At 38.0% G+C, this 19,968-nt stretch overlaps 1 protein-coding gene across 1 annotated transcript in view; it reads left to right on the top strand.

Annotated features, from left to right (window-relative positions):
* Positions 1-653: 653 nt before the first annotated feature.
* LOC309551399 (uncharacterized protein) overlaps positions 654-19,968 on the top strand; it is a 1,058,733-nt gene continuing 1,039,418 nt past the window's right edge. The window contains exon 1 of the transcript XR_014225076.1: positions 654-1,219. The gene's annotated coding sequence lies outside the window, so the exon portion shown is untranslated. The remainder of the gene's footprint in view (positions 1,220-19,968) is intronic.

Genomic DNA, 19,968 nt, shown 5'->3' on the forward strand with positions numbered 1-19,968 from the left:
TTATGCAATGTACACATTTAACTATTATCTAGTCATTTTTCACATTTAAGTAGAGACAGAAAAATCCTAACATTAAACAACAAACTTAACTATATTTAAAGGGTTCAAGAAGATGCATTTGCTTCATTTTTATATCCATTAATTTTCTTCATGCTGTCTTTGAAGCTGCCAGGTCTCAGAGACTGAAGTCATTGGTCATTTATGTATTAATTCTCCTGTTCATAATCTCACCTTTTCTTTAGCATACTGTAGGTGATAGAAAATCGATGAGGCCCAGTGTACCAGTTCACTAGTCAATCCCCCCTAGGCCCTCTTGCTAACAGAATAGCTTCTATTGACAGCCATGCAGGTTGCTATTAATATGACAGCCTCCTCTATATCCCACTGTAATTTATAATGAAATACCTAATCTCCATTATTTTGATCTAAGCAGGCGATCCCAAGTCTTTTTATCCAGTTCCCAATGGCAGTTACATGAGAGATGGCAAACCAATAATTTTTGTCAAGTTTTATAAGCCAACAGAAATGCTTCTCCACAGCTCCAGTTTGAAAAGGCACAGATAAAGCTCATTCAGTGTGATGAATGAAAAAGCCATCTGGGGTTTTTCTTTTTGACTTCCTCTCCTTTTTTTCCATCCTTGTAATCAAATTTGAGAAAAATCAAATGGGGCTTTCGATGAAAGTACCTTTTGTTGATCTGAACGAGCTGGTAATTTACAAAATACCCTTCTTTTGTGAGCCAGGCTAAAGATAAAAGAATTGGTAGCTTTTAAAGCTGGGCCTTGGTGGGACTCTACACGTGATGAAAGCAGCTTGTGTGTAGAGATTGAAACACATTTGAAAGCCGGGCCTTGCTCAGGGTGTTCGGGACGAACCAACTCATGTGCATGTTCTATGAATGGAATTACACAGAGTGGCCAAAAAAGGTGGATATAGGAGAATTCCTTCTTCATACTGACAGCAAGAACTTTTCCTTCTGACATTTGGATTTTGTTCCTCCAGTGCTGAAAGTTTCCAGCAGTTTACCTTCTCAGAGCTTGCACTAATTATTATTTTTTTTTTTTTCTTTGTACTGAATATTTTTCTGTCACCTTAAATAACACGGAACAATGTGCATGAAGACAAAATATTGTTTTTACCGTACATCTTTGGTGAAGTGATTAGCTTGATTGGCTGGAGACCGGATTAGCCTGGACTTCTTCTCATGATCCTTCTTTCTGTAAGTTGTCACCACGCATGATTCCTGCTAGTGAGAAGCTCAGATTAATTTAGCCAAACGTGTGTGCTTTGTGGCAAATCATTATTTAATATGTATGCTGACAGAGCGTAAAAAACAGCACGGGAAAAGCTGATGATGTGGTGTAGCAGCCAGCAAGGGTTAACTGTGTGTCATCCGGGACTTCTGGTTACAAATACACTGGCATGTGTTTATGGGGATCACTGTGGGTAACGTGCTGCATGATTGCAAACTAAAATGATTTCCTGGATTAAAATTATATATACGAGTTCAAGGCTCCATCAGGCTTCACAATAAAGAATCTAATTCATAGAATTGGTTAATCACAAATACTCAGGTTATTGCTAGTAAGGATGCAATTATGCGTTCTTTGTATGCATTTTTAATTTGCATTCTGTTTATGTGCATATAAAAAAAAAAAAAAAAGAAAAGAATCATAAACTACATTGCCTATTTATTAGCCTTATTTAAAGAAATGTATTCATTTTTTTTTTTTCGCTCTGGAGCAGGATTTTTTTCTTCTTATAAGAAAAATAAAATGCAAACATTATATAAAAATATTTGAACACATTTTTTCTTGACGTATTTCTTTTTGAACTCCTTTTAGGATAATTTATAGAACATCTTGATTTTATTCTGAGCTAAGATTGTTGCAAAACACTAAAACTCACGAAAGAACGAGATGTCCCTAGGGACAATAAATATATTATTATTATTGAAAAGGGTATGAATTAATGCATAACGCCAAAGTGACTGTTGTGCCTATCCAAATTCAAGAAAGCACGTTTAACTAATGCAAACACGCCACACTTCTTTGAATATCAGAGTATGTACAGATCAGGTAGATGTTGTCACACAGGATTTATTTTCATTGAGAGCCATTTGCTGCCTCCTAATGACAGCAGTCTCAAACAACACTTGTGGCAGGGTGCCAGACACATCTGCTTTATTTAACAGATTAATCCTTGTGTTGATAGTTTAATTCATACTGCTTTGCTAATACTAGGTACTGTACAAGTGTTTCTTTTTTTAATTTTATTTTTCTATTAAATATTTTACTTATCGTAGGAATTATAGGGGGCATTGGTTTTAAGCAAAGGTAATAAATGTACCTCATTGCTGCTGGTGATTTCTTAAAAACAAAGAAACAACCCCCCCCCCCCCAAAAAAAAAAAACCTGACATAGATTTTTTTTTTTTTTAACGAAATAGTAGTATAGTATATACTTGCAATACAAAATGGTACATAAATCTCCTACATTCTTATTAAAATTATATCTACCTAAAAAAACGGCACAAGCCTTAATATTTGCTTGTAGTCACACAAGTAAAAAATGTTAAATATATAAATATATTACAGGACTCTCTTACTGTCTGTCTCGGTTTCTGTCTCCCCCTGTAATATATACAAGTGTGTGTATGCAAATTTTCAATGACTATTGTATTTGATTTACTAAATTTACTGACACCATAATACATTTTATAGCTCCCAATGAGCATTAGAAGCAGCATGGCTGCAGGAAAATGCTGCACACTACGTTATAGCACAGTCAGTCTTCCACTAAGCACTTTTTATAGTTCTCCATGGGGATCACTTACCAGCGATCAAAGAAAGCTGCCTAATCCGAGTTCTGTATTTGCTGCAGGCACCATGGTGCATTTTGATCATGCTGGGCAGACTACAGACATGGGATAGCTACTTCCTTTAGAATGCCTTTTAGTCTGCATTGCTTGCTTATTTCTGCTTACTACTTACGACTCAAGCATTACATTGTCTTTGTTGCAGCCAGCAAATGCCTATTTTTATTAGAAAGCTTGTATGTTAGGGTTTACATTTCAAAACCTCAGTGCTAAAAATAAGGAGGGAATTCTGTTTTTGACCAGTAGATGTCACTGCAGGCAAGAGAAATCCTCTTGCAACACTGTGTCCTCAGCCAACTGATTCCCCCCCCAGTAGACTTGGAAGGCCATGACAGGTATTCATCTGTCCCTGATGGCCTTGCTGTGTGTGTGTGTTCAATGCCAGGTTATACATTTTGTAGCTAATTGTTAATTTCATTTTTGGCATAATTTACACATTTGTGTAATACTGCTGAGAGTTTATACACATTCTTTGTGAAGGAATAGTTATAACTAGAGGACTTCTTGGCATATCTCTATCTCAGGAATGAGGTTGAAGTAACTCTACATGTAAAACCTTAACATAATATATTGTATTTTTTCATCAAAACAAAAAAGTATCTTTTTCTCTTTTATCATGTAGATCATCCTCTCTATCGTCTTCTCTAACAATCTGATACAAATATTATTTGCCAAAAAAAAAGTTATTCCATTTTTTTTTTCTTTTTGTGACATTGATTATAAATTGTGAAACAAGCCTCCTTTTAAATGCAATCAAAGCCAAGTGAGTAGCTGGCTAATCTGGCCAGTGTTAAATAGATACTTCTTTAAAAAGCTATTATTTGTAGTGTCTAGCAGTCTTGATTTAACTGTAATCACTGGTTAACCACAAATGTACTCTTATACTTTAAAGATAGAATATTCTGTATTTAGAATTTGTATTTGAATTATGCACAAGAGTTAAAATAATCCCTTGTGTAATTTTAATTTCTATTCAGTTTCTTGTTTTTTTTTTTTTTTTTTTTTAAATGCCTATGTAGTTTTAAGGGGTCTATGCATACTGGCTTAAAAATCGCTGCTACAGGAGTTTTGTGTTTTGCCTGTAGAAGCAGCTCAATGTTATCCTATGTGTCCGTGCACATTAGGAGGATTACAGGCATAGTTTGAGCTCAGCGTTTAGAGGCAGGAAAAAAAAAAATAACCTTCTGGTTTGTGCTTTTGATTGGAGCTTTCCGGCAGGCAAAATGCGAAACTCTCCTAAACTCGCCGAAACTCTATATGAGCATTTTTTTCTGCCAAGAGAACTGGCGTTTTTTATAGGCCCACTGTGCATGGAACCTAACAGCAAACTATGGCCTTTATACCGTCTCTTTAAATATACGTGTGAAAGTGATCATTGCAACGCAAATAACTTTACGAATTTGTGTTAACACTTTAAACACTTTGTTTTCTTTGTATAATACATGTACATGGGGTTACCTACCTATATTTTCTCTGCGTTCCGATTAGTGGTGTTGCATAGTGGTTGTGCCTTACTGCTCCTCTCCCTCAATGCAGAGCTACCAGTCTCAGCATATGTGGATCAGAGAGTCTGAATCACTGTAGCAAAGTAAACATGACTACAGATCTCTATATGTAATATTAGAGCTATAAATGATACATAGCATGTAAAAATTGTATATAAAAATGTACTTTTACTAATTTTACTAATTTACTAATTTACTTTAACTATTAATTTACTAAATAAACACTGCTTTGGTAATTGCAGAAATGTTCTCACTGAAAATATAACAATGAACTAACCAAAGAAGTGTGTGCCTTTACATATGCTGAGAAATATTTGTGTGTTTGTGAAATTATGCAACCACTTGTATTTTAAGAAGACAAAATATATGCATATTTTAGAGTAGATTTGAGTGTAATTTATTTTTACATAACAAGTGTTGAAAAGATAAAGTTTTCATTAATTTTATATTCATTCATATAATAAAATTCTATAAGGTAGAAGAACCAACGGGTACTTAGATAAGAGACTAAGTCGTTTTTGTCAGACTATGTGGCCCAATTATTTTTCTTAACATGGATTTTTTTTTGCAAGCTATGTAAGGGTCACTGAGAATGATCAACACTATCATTTAGAGCTGATGAGAAGGGTAGAGGCAGTGTGTGTCTATAACAGTGACTTTGTATAACCAAACACATTTGGATGCATTCAGGAAGACAAAAACAATCTGTAAATGGCATTGGAGCCAATCAGCATTCATTTTTTATGGATTTGAATGTAAAACTAAAATCTGATTGGTTCATATTATTTACTGCACAAGGCCCATCTTGTTCGCTCTTTGCTATATAATGCTAGTCTAATAAGAATAACCAAATTAAATGCTCGAAAAACAATTACTATAACTAGCTGTGATATCACGTAGTATTAATATATAGCCTCTGTAGATATACACACCATACAATGCAAACCATATGGTGTAAATAGAGTAGAATAATCTCTTCCTGACTATTAAATGTAACCATATCTGCGTAAGGTTTCCACAATATTAAAAGTTGTATCTTAAAAACAGTGCAATCCATTGCTGTTCTAACGTATTTTCCGTTCATTTTCTAAGCTGCTGTAAAACCCACCACTGGAATCTGGTTTCTCTGTGTGATGCAGATGATTTATTTTTGTGCACTTCTAAAACACGTCCAGCCTTTTAGACAACAGCTCTCAGAGTTCTTGCAAATGCCAAATAGACAAATGCCATAATTAAATATGTCTTTAAAAAGCGGAGCACTGATTTCTAAAAAATAAGTACACTGAAAAGAGTTATCTCTTACCTTACTTCTTCTGGTTAGGCAAATTTTAATAAAAAAATAATAATTAAAAATGTTTTGGAATTAACAGCATTGCCAGATATTCATTCATTTACAGTAATTCTAAACCTGTTTCATATTACTGTATATGTGTGTCAGGCAGTCTGATTGAGATTCACTGCATTTTTACTGTAGTAATAATCTGATCTACTCCATGGGAAAGTAGTGCTAGTGATAATGAGTGAAAGTTCATTTTGATACATGTGCATTTTAAACTATGTTATGTCACTTAACACCTTGCAAATATAGGTAATGGGCAGGTGTGTTCTTAAACCTCCTGTTGTGTTAGGCAGTACTAAAAATTGTACTCGTTGATAAGCTTCTCCCCCTCCTCATGGAGTTTATATTTGTTACTACAGACTCCAAGGTATTTGTACAACACTACATCTGTTTGCTGTTTTCAAAGTATCTCTACAAGCAGAACACACCAGGGGGTTGATTTACTAAAACTGGAGAGTGCAAAATCTGGTGCAGCTTTGCATAAAAACCAATCAGCTTCCAGGTTTTTTGTCAAAGCTTAATTGAACAAGCTGAAGTTAGAAGCTGATTGGCTACCATGAACAGCTGCGCCATATTTTGAACTCTTCAGTTTTAGTAAATCAACCTCACATTGCCATAGAACAAAGTGGAAGCTTAATTTCATGCCACCTATATACATACTGGCCTACGTACCACATTTGCACATCTACAATACCCAATAGGAAAGAATAATTCCCAATAGGAAAGAATCAAGGGCCCCCTGATTCCTACTGTATTAAAGTGTGTTGTATTTGTACTGTCTACCCTCAAGTTATAAACTGTCAGCGCTATATAAAACCTATATAATAATAATAATCAAATGTCAAAGACTGTTCAAGGATGACATCAGGTTGTTCTCTTTGACTTCATTTTGAATATTGCCACAGTAATTTGCATTTCTTATCAAATAAACCAATTACGCCTAGTAAACCTACATTATACATATTTTTATATACACAAATGTTTGTCAAAAGTTTCTGTAACCTACAGGAGGTACAGATAAAGTACTTTTTATAAGGAGAATGTTTTGAGTAGTAATATTTTCTCAACACGACTGTTTTTTTCTTACAGTAATACTAATAAAAGGTAAAACCCACTGCCAATGGTAATGATACATTCAAAATGTTTTTTTTTTTTAAAGCAAAAACTTTATTTTTTTGTATGCTTAACAGAGAATTTTAGGTTTCCTAAACCTTTAAAACATGACATGTACTAATTACTGAATCATTGTTCTTTATTTGTAGACTTGCCATTTGTACCAGTATTATCTATTTCCAAGAAAACACTCCCTTCTATTTCACTTTTTAAACAAAAATGTAAACATTTGAGTATACTAAACAGAGAAAATAGAACTGTTAGAACTATTGAAGAGGTATAATATTTAAATATGAGTCATTTTCATCCTAAGGTAATACTTTGTGTGACTGTAAGATGTTACAGACAGTAATACAGACTGAAAACTATGACACAGAATAAGATTTAGTTAGAGTGCATTAAGCTGGCCATGAACAGAGAGGTATGTGGTCATTCAAAAATGAACATTCAGACCTTTCATTAATTCTCTCCTGTTAACTTGAAAATCCACTATTCAGGGCTTGTGGGGTGGTCTTCCCATTACTGCCTCTGAGTGAGTAATCAGGAGCAACAAGTTATCTTTATTCATTTCTTCTTTATCAGCAGAGATGAATAGAAGCTAAAACAAAACTTTTTCTGGAGTTCCTTGCAGAGTCGATGCCCATCTACTGAGGCCCACTGGTATAAACTTTAATCCTCCTCACTCAGTGAGTTTATTGAATGATTGTACTATATATTATGGAACGTGGATCCTCTCTATACCTTCAAGTGTTTTTCAATTTTTGCAGTGTAACTGAAACAACATCTACTTTATATGTGTTACATGTTCTTATTCACATAGCATAACCTTAAAATATATTAAAAAAAATGCAGCTTAACTTTTTTTAAGATGTTCTGTTCTGTAAATTCCAACACTGTGAAATCCCACATAGTTCTCTTTGTTTATGAGGGGGTCTGGGCAGCTGTTTTCCATTATTAGCTCTGTCTGTACTGTGAACACACGTTTTAAATATCCACGGTAAACTAGATTTCAATACTCTCTGTCTTAACAAAAAGATAACATTTTAGAAGCTAGGCTTACTGCATTGAATGTTAATGAGTCTTGGCCTGTCCTTAGGACAGACTCACTCTGGTATTGCTCAGAAATCCTTGACGTCAGCAATGAGGCGTCTCTTGAGAATCATCAAAAGGTAAGAAATATGTTTTTAAATGTTTTTATGTGAATGGGAATATATAACTAACATATAGTGATGTTTTCTCAAATTTGTCTGAAAACGGGGAAATGTGCCTTTAGATTTTCATATACCACACACACAGTATGACTGCTGCAGTAGCCCGTGATCTGGTAGTGCTACCCAATGTTCTCTGTCTTAATGTTACTAATAATAATTTAGTTCAGATTTTGTAGCCTGATGGTTGTATTACATAGTACTGGTGTTGAATCTAGGTGAGGTGGGATGCTTTTTTTTCTAAATAATTTTATCAGATAGCTATTTGCGTTAAACATTAGTATTGATTCAGTTTTACATGTTATACTCATTGATAACATTATGCAAAGTGTATATACAAGTCATTTAATAGCAGTTATTGGTGCTTTGTGTTGCTGTTTTTTTGTTTTTTATTACTTTTAAGCATGATTATATTACTGTAAAGTTTAGGAATAGACAGTACAGTCTGAATATTTAAATACACTTCTGAATATAAATTGATTATTGCACATTCATTAGTTTTAGTATAACAGAGCTAACATGTGACAATCAGTTTGAATTGCCTGGCATTGCATTGTTATGGCCTAGTGTAATCAATGCCTTTATCAATGACATGAAAGCTATAGAGAAAACGTGCACATCTAAACACATGTTGTGACTTTCACTGCTAACTATAAAATCTATATTCAACATGTGGTTTCAGACATATCAGGATTGAGGTTAAATAGATACTGTATATCTTCATATTTTAAAGCCTTGTCATAAATTGCTTCATTGCTGATGGTCAAACTAAGGTTCTAGTGAAACACATACGATGTAATCATACAAAACCAGTAGCCATAATGAAAGAACTGAAAGAAAGACCTACAAATAAATAAAAAAAATATGTGATTTTATTAGATTTTGCTTTAGGACTATTTGCAGGACAAAAAAAATGTTCATTAAGATTTGGACCTGTAACAGCAAATATAGCATGCCTGTGAAATGGTCCTTCTGTATAGTCCTACCAATAACCTGTCATTATATACAATACGGTTTGATTCACCATTATATTCCTCCCCCAACTACAAACTGCTGCAAATATGAAACTGCGCTCAGCAGTGAGGAATTTTTATTGCAGGTATTGCAGCCATCAATCATCAGTTGTCATCATTTGCATTTACAGGCAGCATTGTCTTTCTATAAAAATAATAACCATTAACAGATAGTAATGTAACTTTCATGTGCTTTGGATCACCAGCTGCCTTGGAACTTCATCTCCTGTCATCTGCCAGACTTTATACTATAATATAGGAAGAGGTTAGCTGCCCACAGGGTTTGAGAATGTTTGGCCCCTTATTGTGTTTATGCCATATTCCAAAGAAGGAATTGAATAGCTGTTTCAAACGTATATGAGAGTTCCAAACAGCTGATATCATGATGCTATAGAATGATACTGGAATGTTGTATATTTTGCAGCCAATCCAATCAATTCAGTTTTTGGGAGGAAGGTTTAACCACAAATCTTCCTCACAGCCTTCAATAAAAGTAAAACCTCCTAATTCCTGCTGTTTTCAATCTGAATTTGATTTGTGGCTGTGCAAAACTGATATTTCCTAGTTCTGAAACATTGGTATACAAGGCTCTCCGTAACAAACCCTGGAAAAACCTTGTCTGTTTTGTAATTTGTTCTGTTTAATCTGTTGTTTTGTTGGTGCAGAAGATGTTTGAATCGGGTGCTCTCAGTCCACAGAAATTTAGCTTCTTGTTTTCTAGTATCTGATGCATCATACAAAAGGATAATAGAAGTAAAAACTAGGAATGGAAAGGGATTTTTTTCAAGATAAATGGTTACACGATTATGCGTTTTTACAGACCTACAGCAAGATGTCTTTTATTGCACTGTACAGAAAGGTTTTAGGAATGTTGCTCAGTGCATGTGCAATGCGAAGCCTTGATTCAGTTAAGCATGCCAGGTGAGCTGTAGCATCTGATGTTCATATGAACAGACTCCTATGAATGAGGATTTTTTGTTATCATAATAAATAGAATGCTATAGCCCAGTGCTGAGCTACCTTGGTCCTCAAGATTATCAACAATGCAAGTTTGTGAGAACGCTGAAAATTAGTAAAATGTGTAGATTTAGAGGGCATCGAAGTCTAGAGGAGAGTATCAATCGCATAGATAACATGGCTGTAAGAATGTCTTTGGCCAGGTTAGCAATGTTTTTTTCTCGGTATACTGTACATACTGTACCAGTACATAAAAGGCAACAATGATATTGATCTAAGGCATAACTAATATAAATAGATTTATGACCCTGTTCACACTTCTGTTCATACATGCAGTCTTAGTGCAGTTTGTAGATGTGCTTCCATACGTGTATAATATGCAGAAATATCCATTTACAAATCCACATGATTTATACTAACAAGCTAAGTTAATTCTTGCATCAAAATGTTCAAATCACAAAAAATAGCATTGTGTTAAAATGATTTTTCTTCATGAAATAAACACTTAACAGTTAAAAGCATTGATTTACCACAAATCAATATTATATTTAATAAATACCTTTTGGCCTAAAGAAGTGTTAGGATGGCCAAACTACAAAATGAGCAATAGTATGTAAAAAAATACTTTTGGTTTTCAGTAATGCAGGCTAAAGAACAATTATAATTACTTTTGTTTTTTTAAATGAAATTATCTTTTAAACGTCAGATGGTGATATTTTTAAATGAACACATTTAGCATGTATATTTTCTACAGAAAAGAACAAAAAAAGTTTTATTTTTTGAAGAGTTTAAACTTGTTTTTTTTTGTATACATATATGTGCTGGTGATTCAGATCTGTCCATTATCCCCATGGTTTGCTATGGAGGATTACATCTGCCCTGCAGACAAATAGATTACAACTCTCACTAAATGGTTGCTAAGGCAGCCGTTGCAGTGTGTGTATCCTGTGAGTTTAAAGCCCAGACATACAAACATATAATCTGTTCCGCTGTATATTTGTAAGATTTCTTGTTGACCTCACACTGGCCACTTTTATAGAAAGGTTAATCCTTACCTCCCTGTTGTGCTTATGTGATAACTACTTGGTGAGCCTGAACCTTAATTTAACATTTTTCTGGCATTGTCATAGTCTGTCATTCTTTGCTGATGGCATAGGTTAGTTGTGACAGCATGCAGATGAATGGATTTACTTGGACATTTAAGAAAAAATATATATTATTTTTAATCATGGGGTTCTCCATTTTTGCTACTCAAGAGGCACTTATCCCACTGCTCAGTCTGACACTGCCATCACAAGTAGCATTGCTTGGGTAGCTATAGACATGGAGAGTTTTCGCACTGCTTCTCCTGATAGTGAGTTACACTTGCTATGTCCTATATTGACCACAAGTGCTAACTCTTCTTTGTCAAGATCAACCACATTTAGTGGCAATAGACAAACCTGTTGTACTCAGGGCTTTAAAATAAATGAAAGGATGCCATAGCAACGTCTCAGCATGGATCTATTTTTTTAACGGTCCACTCCAAAATACTTGATACTTTTGGATATGGGGGGGATCATGTGAGCTCTTACCATTAGATAGTGCTTTGGTCTAGCAATCAGTTATGAGGCCATGAGTCACTCCTTCGTTTAGTGTCTGACACCAGCCAACAATGGGGATACTTTCTGGCAGGATCGCTAGATAGTGTCAGTGGGTGGGGAGTTGCTCCTTTAGACATACCGTACACTGTCACTTTTAGCTCTTCTCTTTTTAAGCAAATTTGACATGGACAACAACATGTCTATTGATCTTTGGTTGTCATGTATCCTTGTATGCAACCTGCCTGTGTATTGTTTGGAAATTCTTTTAACTGATCTTAAACAATCACATCTGAGGTGTAACTGTTTTAAATCTATACAATTTGTAGGCTGTATAATTTTTGAGGTCCAGGTCTTTTTATTAATTTATGTAACTCTTTCCCATCTTTGACAGCAAAAACTTTTTTCTGCGGTTCTTTGAAATTTTTGCTTACAGCACAGTGCATGCATGCTTTTTTCCTGCCCTATGCTTCAATTTGTTGGATTACTTATTGTAATAAATGTAATTACTATTTCAGTGAGCCTTACTTAAATCTATTTTATAGGTTAACCTATTCTTTCATCAAGAAACTTTGCTGAAACCATTTGCTTAAAAAACTAGAGAATTTAAAATGTTTTTCTTACCTAAGACCATCTATAATGTTACATTTTAGGGACACTTAAATTCAAATACATTTTCTTAAGAGTACAAGCAAAAATGTTATCCCAAATTATATGAGTGCTGTTCACACCTATGCAACTTTCTTTTGCTCTGTTTCTGCAGTGCTTTTTGCTGTGTGTTTTGTGTTTTTTTCTACTTTTTTTGATGCGTTTTGAATTTTTTTGCTTTTGTTTTTTTTTTTTTTTTTTTTGGCCAATTTGTTGTTGGGCAGATTAAAAAAAACAAATGCAAATTGTGGCAAAATCACGGCAAATAATGCATTACATGCTTTTCTGCAGCTTCTCTATTGATGTCTATTAACGCACCATTTTGCAATTAATAAAGTCCCTGACCCTTTACAAAAATGCAGCACCTGAAAAAAGCATTGTTGTGAACGTTTCCCATAGGAAACCATGTTAAATGGACTGTAGTGCATTTCTGCAAAAAGCACTAAAAAACATATAGGTGTGAACCAGTCCTTATTAGACTGTACTGGAGCTCCATCTACAAGGACTTAATTACAGTTTTAGCACACCATGTTACTAAAGGTGATCTGGTATTGTGAGTACATACTGATTTATCCAGGCAGAAATACCATTTGGCAAATAATTATGGTTTAAATGAATGCTTACAAAGTTTGGTGCCTATGTCATACTGCTGTTAGAATGCTCTTAGAATGGCATTGATCTTTAGTAGGTTTGCCTTTAAGACAATGGATTGCATAGAAACCCTCTAATGAGTAACTATTTGAATATGAATTTACCATAAGAAGTAACTATGTATAGCACAGTTTAAAAGTTTCTGTAGCAAGTAATTTTTTAAGCGTATTTATAGGCTAAATGGACATTTTTATGTTTGAGAGAAATGCAGCTACCTTCTGTTTTTACAAAGCCCAACTGTGCTTCATACTGGTTTAGTGAAGAGTTGATTTTTTTGTAATTCCACCTCACCATAACATGTCCGGTTATACTTACAATTGAATAAAAATAATGTACTGTATGCTTACCAGTAGTGTTGAGCGAACACGGACTGTATTATTCGTGTTCGTACCGAATAATTGGATTTTTTGTACCCGAACACGGACACGGACACTTTACTGTATGTTCGGGTAAAAATCCGTGTTCGGTCGTTTTATTTCCGGGTTTTGCATGCTTTGGCGCTCTTTTCATGGCGGGCTTTCAACAGCCAATCAACAATCGTTTAACTGGTGTGCCTTAAGCCATCCCAGCCATGCCTGCAAATGTCTCAGTAGCTGTGATTGGCCGTCTGAAGCATGTGACCAAGTCTTTATAAGTTCGAGGCAGCCGCAGCGGCGTCATTATGCTGCTTAGATTCAGGGACAGAGCACACATCAACGTGCTGGCTGCTGATTAGGGAAAGATAGGCAGGAAAAAACCATTTGTGTCCGGATAGAATTGAGGGACAGGTCGGAGTGTTTAGGCAGGGCGAGTTGTAGGCATTTTAGGGATAGAGTCTGCTGAATTATAGGGTCAGTGTCTTCTACAAACTACAATCGATATTGCTGTGTGGGGGGTGGGGTCTGCACTCAATCCTGATCTACGATCTCTTCTCAATCCTGTTAGGGACAGAGTCTGCTGAATTTTAGGGAAACTGTGTTCTACAAACTACAATCGATATTGCTGTGTGGTGTGGGATTGGAGATAGGCAGGTGTCAGTGATCCACATCCATTTTTCTGTGTGTGAGCTGCAGTGAACACAATCTTTTTGGGCTGCAGTGAACACAATCTTTTTGGGCTGCAGTGAACACAATCTTTTTGGGCTGCAGTGAACACAATCTTTTTGGGCTGCAGTGAACACAATCTTTTTGGGGTGCAGTGAACAAAATCTTTTTGGGGTGCAGTGAACACAATCCTTTTTGGTGTGCAGTGAACACAATCTTTGTGGGGTGCAGTGAACAAAATCCTTTGTGGGGTGCAGTGAACACAATCTTTTTGGGGTGCAGTGAACAAAATCCTTTTTGGGGTGCAGTGAACAACATCCTTTTTGGGGTGCAGTGAACACAATCTTTTTGGGGTGCAGTGAACAAAATCCTTTGTGAGGTGCAGTGAACACAATCTTTTTGGGGTGCAGTGAACACAATCTTTTTGGGGTGGAGTGAACAACATCCTTTTTGGGGTGCAGTGAACAACATCCTTTTTGGGGTGCAGTGAACAAAATCATTTTTGGGGTGCAGTGAACACAATCTTTTTGGGGTGCAGTGAACACAATCTTTGTGGGGTGCAGTGAACACAATCTTTTTGGGGTGGAGTGAACAACATCCTTTTTGGGGTGCAGTGAACAACATCCTTTTTGGGGTGCAGTGAACACAATCTTTTTGGGGTGCAGTGAACACAATCTTTGTGGGGTACAGTGAACAGAATCTTTGTGGGGTGCAGTGAACACAATCTTTGGGGGGTACAGTGAACACAATCTTTGTGAGGTGCAGTGAACACAATCTTTGTGGGGTGCAGTGAACACAATCATTGTGGGGTGCAGTGAACTCAATCTTTGTGGGGTACAGTGAACACAATCTCATACTTCTGAAGGTTTGAGGGTGCTGCCTGTTCCATACTCCCCCTACTCCTCATCTAGCCTTTTAGGGGTACAAACAATAGTAATTGGGGCCTAGTGTGGTTGTGTACGTGTGATATACATACACTTTTTTGGGATCATATTTTCTATTCCGCTATTTAATCAAAAACCTTTGGGGATCAGTTAAATTGGGGGATAGTCTGTGTTGGTACGTGTGAGAGAGATCCACCTTTCCAAGTTGTTGGGGTTCATCTCATACTTCTGAAGGTTTGAGGGTGCTGCCTGTTCCATACTCCCCCTACTCCTAGCCTTTTAGGGGTACAAACAATAGTAATTGGGGCCTAGTGTGGTTGTGTACGTGTGATATACATACACTTTTTTGGGATCATATTTTCTATTCCGCTATTTAATCAAAAACCTTTGGGGATCAGTTAAATTGGGGGATAGTCTGTGTTGGTACGTGTGAGAGAGATCCACCTTTCCAAGTTGTTGGGGTTCATCTCATACTTCTGAAGGTTTGAGGGTGCTGCCTGTTCCATACTCCCCCTACTCCTAGCCTTTTAGGGGTACAAACAATAGTAATTGGGGCCTAGTGTGGTTGTGTACGTGTGATATACATACACTTTTTTGGGATCATATTTTCTATTCCGCTATTTAATCAAAAACCTTTGGGGATCAGTTAAATTGGGGGATAGTCTGTGTTGGTACGTGTGAGAGAGATCCACCTTTCCAAGTTGTTGGGGTTCATCTCATACTTCTGAAGGTTTGAGGGTGCTGCCTGTTCCATACTCCCCCCTACTCCTAGCCTTTTAGGGGTACAAACAATAGTAATTGGGGCCTAGTGTGGTTGTGTACGTGTGATATACATACACTTTTTTGGGATCATATTTTCTATTCCGCTATTTAATCAAAAACCTTTGGGGATCAGTTAAATTGGGGGATAGTCTGTGTTGGTACGTGTGAGAGAGATCCACCTTTCCAAGTTGTTGGGGTTCATCTCATACTTCTGAAGGTTTGAGGGTGCTGCCTGTTCCATACTCCCCCTACTCCTAGCCTTTTAGGGGTACAAACAATAGTAATTGGGGCCTAGTGTGGTTGTGTACGTGTGATATACATACACTTTTTTGGGATCATATTTTCTATTCCGCTATTTAATCAAAAACCTTTGGGGATCAGTTAAATTGGGGGATAGTCTGTGTTGGTACGTGTGAGAGAGATCCACCTTTCCAAGTTGTTGGGGTTCATCTCATACTTCTGAAGGTTTGAGGGTGCTGCCTGTTCCATACTCCCCCTACTCCTAGCCTTTTAGGGGTACAAACAATAGTAATTGGGGCCTAGTGTGGTTGTGTACGTGTGATATACATACACTTTTTTGGGATCATATTTTCTATTCCGCTATTTAATCAAAAACCTTTGGGGATCAGTTAAATTGGGGGATAGTCTGTGTTGGTACGTGTGAGAGAGATCCACCTTTCCAAGTTGTTGGGGTTCATCTCATACTTCTGAAGGTTTGAGGGTGCTGCCTGTTCCATACTCCCCCTACTCCTAGCCTTTTAGGGGTACAAACAATAGTAATTGGGGCCTAGTGTGGTTGTGTACGTGTGATATACATACACTTTTTTGGGATCATATTTTCTATTCCGCTATTTAATCAAAAACCTTTGGGGATCAGTTAAATTGGGGGATAGTCTGTGTTGGTACGTGTGAGAGAGATCCACCTTTCCAAGTTGTTGGGGTTCATCTCATACTTCTGAAGGTTTGAGGGTGCTGCCTGTTCCATACTCCCCCTACTCCTAGCCTTTTAGGGGTACAAACAATAGTAATTGGGGCCTAGTGTGGTTGTGTACGTGTGATATACATACACTTTTTTGGGATCATATTTTCTATTCCGCTATTTAATCAAAAACCTTTGGGGATCAGTTAAATTGGGGGATAGTCTGTGTTGGTACGTGTGAGAGAGATCCACCTTTCCAAGTTGTTGGGGTTCATCTCATACTTCTGAAGGTTTGAGGGTGCTGCCTGTTCCATACTCCCCCTACTCCTAGCCTTTTAGGGGTACAAACAATAGTAATTGGGGCCTAGTGTGGTTGTGTACGTGTGATATACATACACTTTTTTGGGATCATATTTTCTATTCCGCTATTTAATCAAAAACCTTTGGGGATCAGTTAAATTGGGGGATAGTCTGTGTTGGTACGTGTGAGAGAGATCCACCTTTCCAAGTTGTTGGGGTTCATCTCATACTTCTGAAGGTTTGAGGGTGCTGCCTGTTCCATACTCCCCCTACTCCTAGCCTTTTAGGGGTACAAACAATAGTAATTGGGGCCTAGTGTGGTTGTGTACGTGTGATATACATACACTTTTTTGGGATCATATTTTCTATTCCGCTATTTAATCAAAAACCTTTGGGGATCAGTTAAATTGGGGGATAGTCTGTGTTGGTACGTGTGAGAGAGATCCACCTTTCCAAGTTGTTGGGGTTCATCTCATACTTCTGAAGGTTTGAGGGTGCTGCCTGTTCCATACTCCCCCTACTCCTAGCCTTTTAGGGGTACAAACAATAGTAATTGGGGCCTAGTGTGGTTGTGTACGTGTGATATACATACACTTTTTTGGGATCATATTTTCTATTCCGCTATTTAATCAAAAACCTTTGGGGATCAGTTAAATTGGGGGATAGTCTGTGTTGGTACGTGTGAGAGAGATCCACCTTTCCAAGTTGTTGGGGTTCATCTCATACTTCTGAAGGTTTGAGGGTGCTGCCTGTTCCATACTCCCCCTACTCCTAGCCTTTTAGGGGTACAAACAATAGTAATTGGGGCCTAGTGTGGTTGTGTACGTGTGATATACATACACTTTTTTTGGATCATATTTTCTATTCCGCTATTTAATCAAAAACCTTTGGGGATCAGTTAAATTGGGGGATAGTCTGTGTTGGTACGTGTGAGAGAGATCCACCTTTCCAAGTTGTTGGGGTTCATCTCATACTTCTGAAGGTTTGAGGGTGCTGCCTGTTCCATACTCCCCCTACTCCTAGCCTTTTAGGGGTACAAACAATAGTAATTGGGGCCCAGTGTGGTTGTGTACGTGTGATATACATACACTTTTTTGGGATCATATTTTCTATTCCGCTATTTAATCAAAAACCTTTGGGGATCAGTTAAATTGGGGGATAGTCTGTGTCGGTACGTGTGAGAGAGATCCACCTTTCCAAGTTGTTGGGGTTCATCTCATACTTCTGAAGGTTTGAGGGTGCTGCCTGTTCCATACCCCCCCTACTCCTCATCTAGCCTTTTAGGGGTACAAACAATAGTAATTGGGGCCTAGTGTGGTTGTGTACGTGCGAGATACATACACTTTTTTTGATCATATTTCCTATTCCGCTATTCAATAAAAACCTTTGAGGATCAATTGAATTGCGGGATAGTCTGTGTCGGTACGTGTGAGAGAGATCCACCTTTCCAAGTTGTTGGGGTTCATCTCATACTTCTGAAGGTTTGAGGGTGCTGCCTGTTCCATACTCCCCCTACTCCTCATCTAGCCTTTTAGGGGTACAAACAATAGTAATTGGGGCCTAGTGTGGTTGTGTACGTGTGATATACATACACTTTTTTTGGATCATATTTTCTATTCCGCTATTTAATCAAAAACCTTTGGGGATCAGTTAAATTGGGGGATAGTCTGTGTTGGTACGTGTGAGAGAGATCCACCTTTCCAAGTTGTTGGGGTTCATCTCATACTTCTGAAGGTTTGAGGGTGCTGCCTGTTCCATACTCCCCCTACTCCTCATCTAGCCTTTTAGGGGTACAAACAATAGTAATTGGGGCCCAGTGTGGTTGTGTACGTGTGATATACATACACTTTTTTGGGATCATATTTTCTATTCCGCTATTTAATCAAAAACCTTTGGGGATCAGTTAAATTGGGGGATAGTCTGTGTCGGTACGTGTGAGAGAGATCCACCTTTCCAAGTTGTTGGGGTTCATCTCATACTTCTGAAGGTTTGAGGGTGCTGCCTGTTCCATACCCCCCCTACTCCTCATCTAGCCTTTTAGGGGTACAAACAATAGTAATTGGGGCCTAGTGTGGTTGTGTACGTGCGAGATACATACACTTTTTTTGATCATATTTCCTATTCCGCTATTCAATAAAAACCTTTGAGGATCAATTGAATTGCGGGATAGTCTGTGTCGGTACGTGTGAGAGAGATCCACCTTTCCAAGTTGTTGGGGTTCATCTCATACTTCTGAAGGTTTGAGGGTGCTGCCTGTTCCATACTCCCCCTACTCCTCATCTAGCCTTTTAGGGGTACAAACAATAGTAATTGGGGCCTAGTGTGGTTGTGTACGTGTGATATACATACACTTTTTTTGGATCATATTTTCTATTCCGCTATTTAATTTAACTGGGCCTCCATGCGAGACCTGTGTGCCTTGTTGCGCTGTTTTGAGTACTCCACCAACATGGCCAGTGGCAATGACGCCGTTCTCAGCTTAACTATCCCACTTCTATGCCTCCTTGAAAAAACAATTCGGGCGATGATGGAAGAGGATGTGGCACAGGATGAGGAGGAGGAGGAGGATGAAGAGGTAACATTTCCAAGGCTTTCAGGGCAGTCATTCGCAAGGGGCTCCGAGGGTGGGTTCCTGCACACGCAAACGCCAGGGACGCAATTGTCCAGCAGGGGCACAGTTCTGGAGGATGAGGAGGATGAGGAGGAGGAGGAGCTGGAGGAGGAGATGGAACCATGTTCACAGCAGGGTGGCACCCAGGCCAGCTCATGGCCATCACTGGTGCGTGGCTGGGGGGATACAGAGGACACGGACGATACACCTCCCACAGAGGACAGCCTTTCGTTGCCTCTGGGCAGCCTGGCACACATGAGCGATTACATGCTGCAGTGTCTCCACAACGACCGCCGAGTTGCCCACATTCTAACTTGTGCTGATTACTGGGTGGCCACGCTGCTGGATCCCCGTTACAAGGACAACGTACCGTCCTTAATTCACTCACTGGAGCGCGATCGCAAGATGCGCGAGTACAAGCGCACGCTGGTAGACGCCATGCTGCTGGCATTCCCATCTGACAGCGGGGCCACAGTGGAAGCACAAGGCAGAGGAGGAGGAGGAGGAGGTCGCCAACGCAACCAGGGCACCGCCAGCACCTCAGAAGGCAGGGTTAGCATGGCCGAAATGTGGAAAAGC

Source organism: Pelophylax lessonae (assembly GCF_965119305.1).
Source record: "Pelophylax lessonae genome assembly, chromosome: 3".
NCBI lineage: Eukaryota > Metazoa > Chordata > Amphibia > Anura > Ranidae > Pelophylax > Pelophylax lessonae.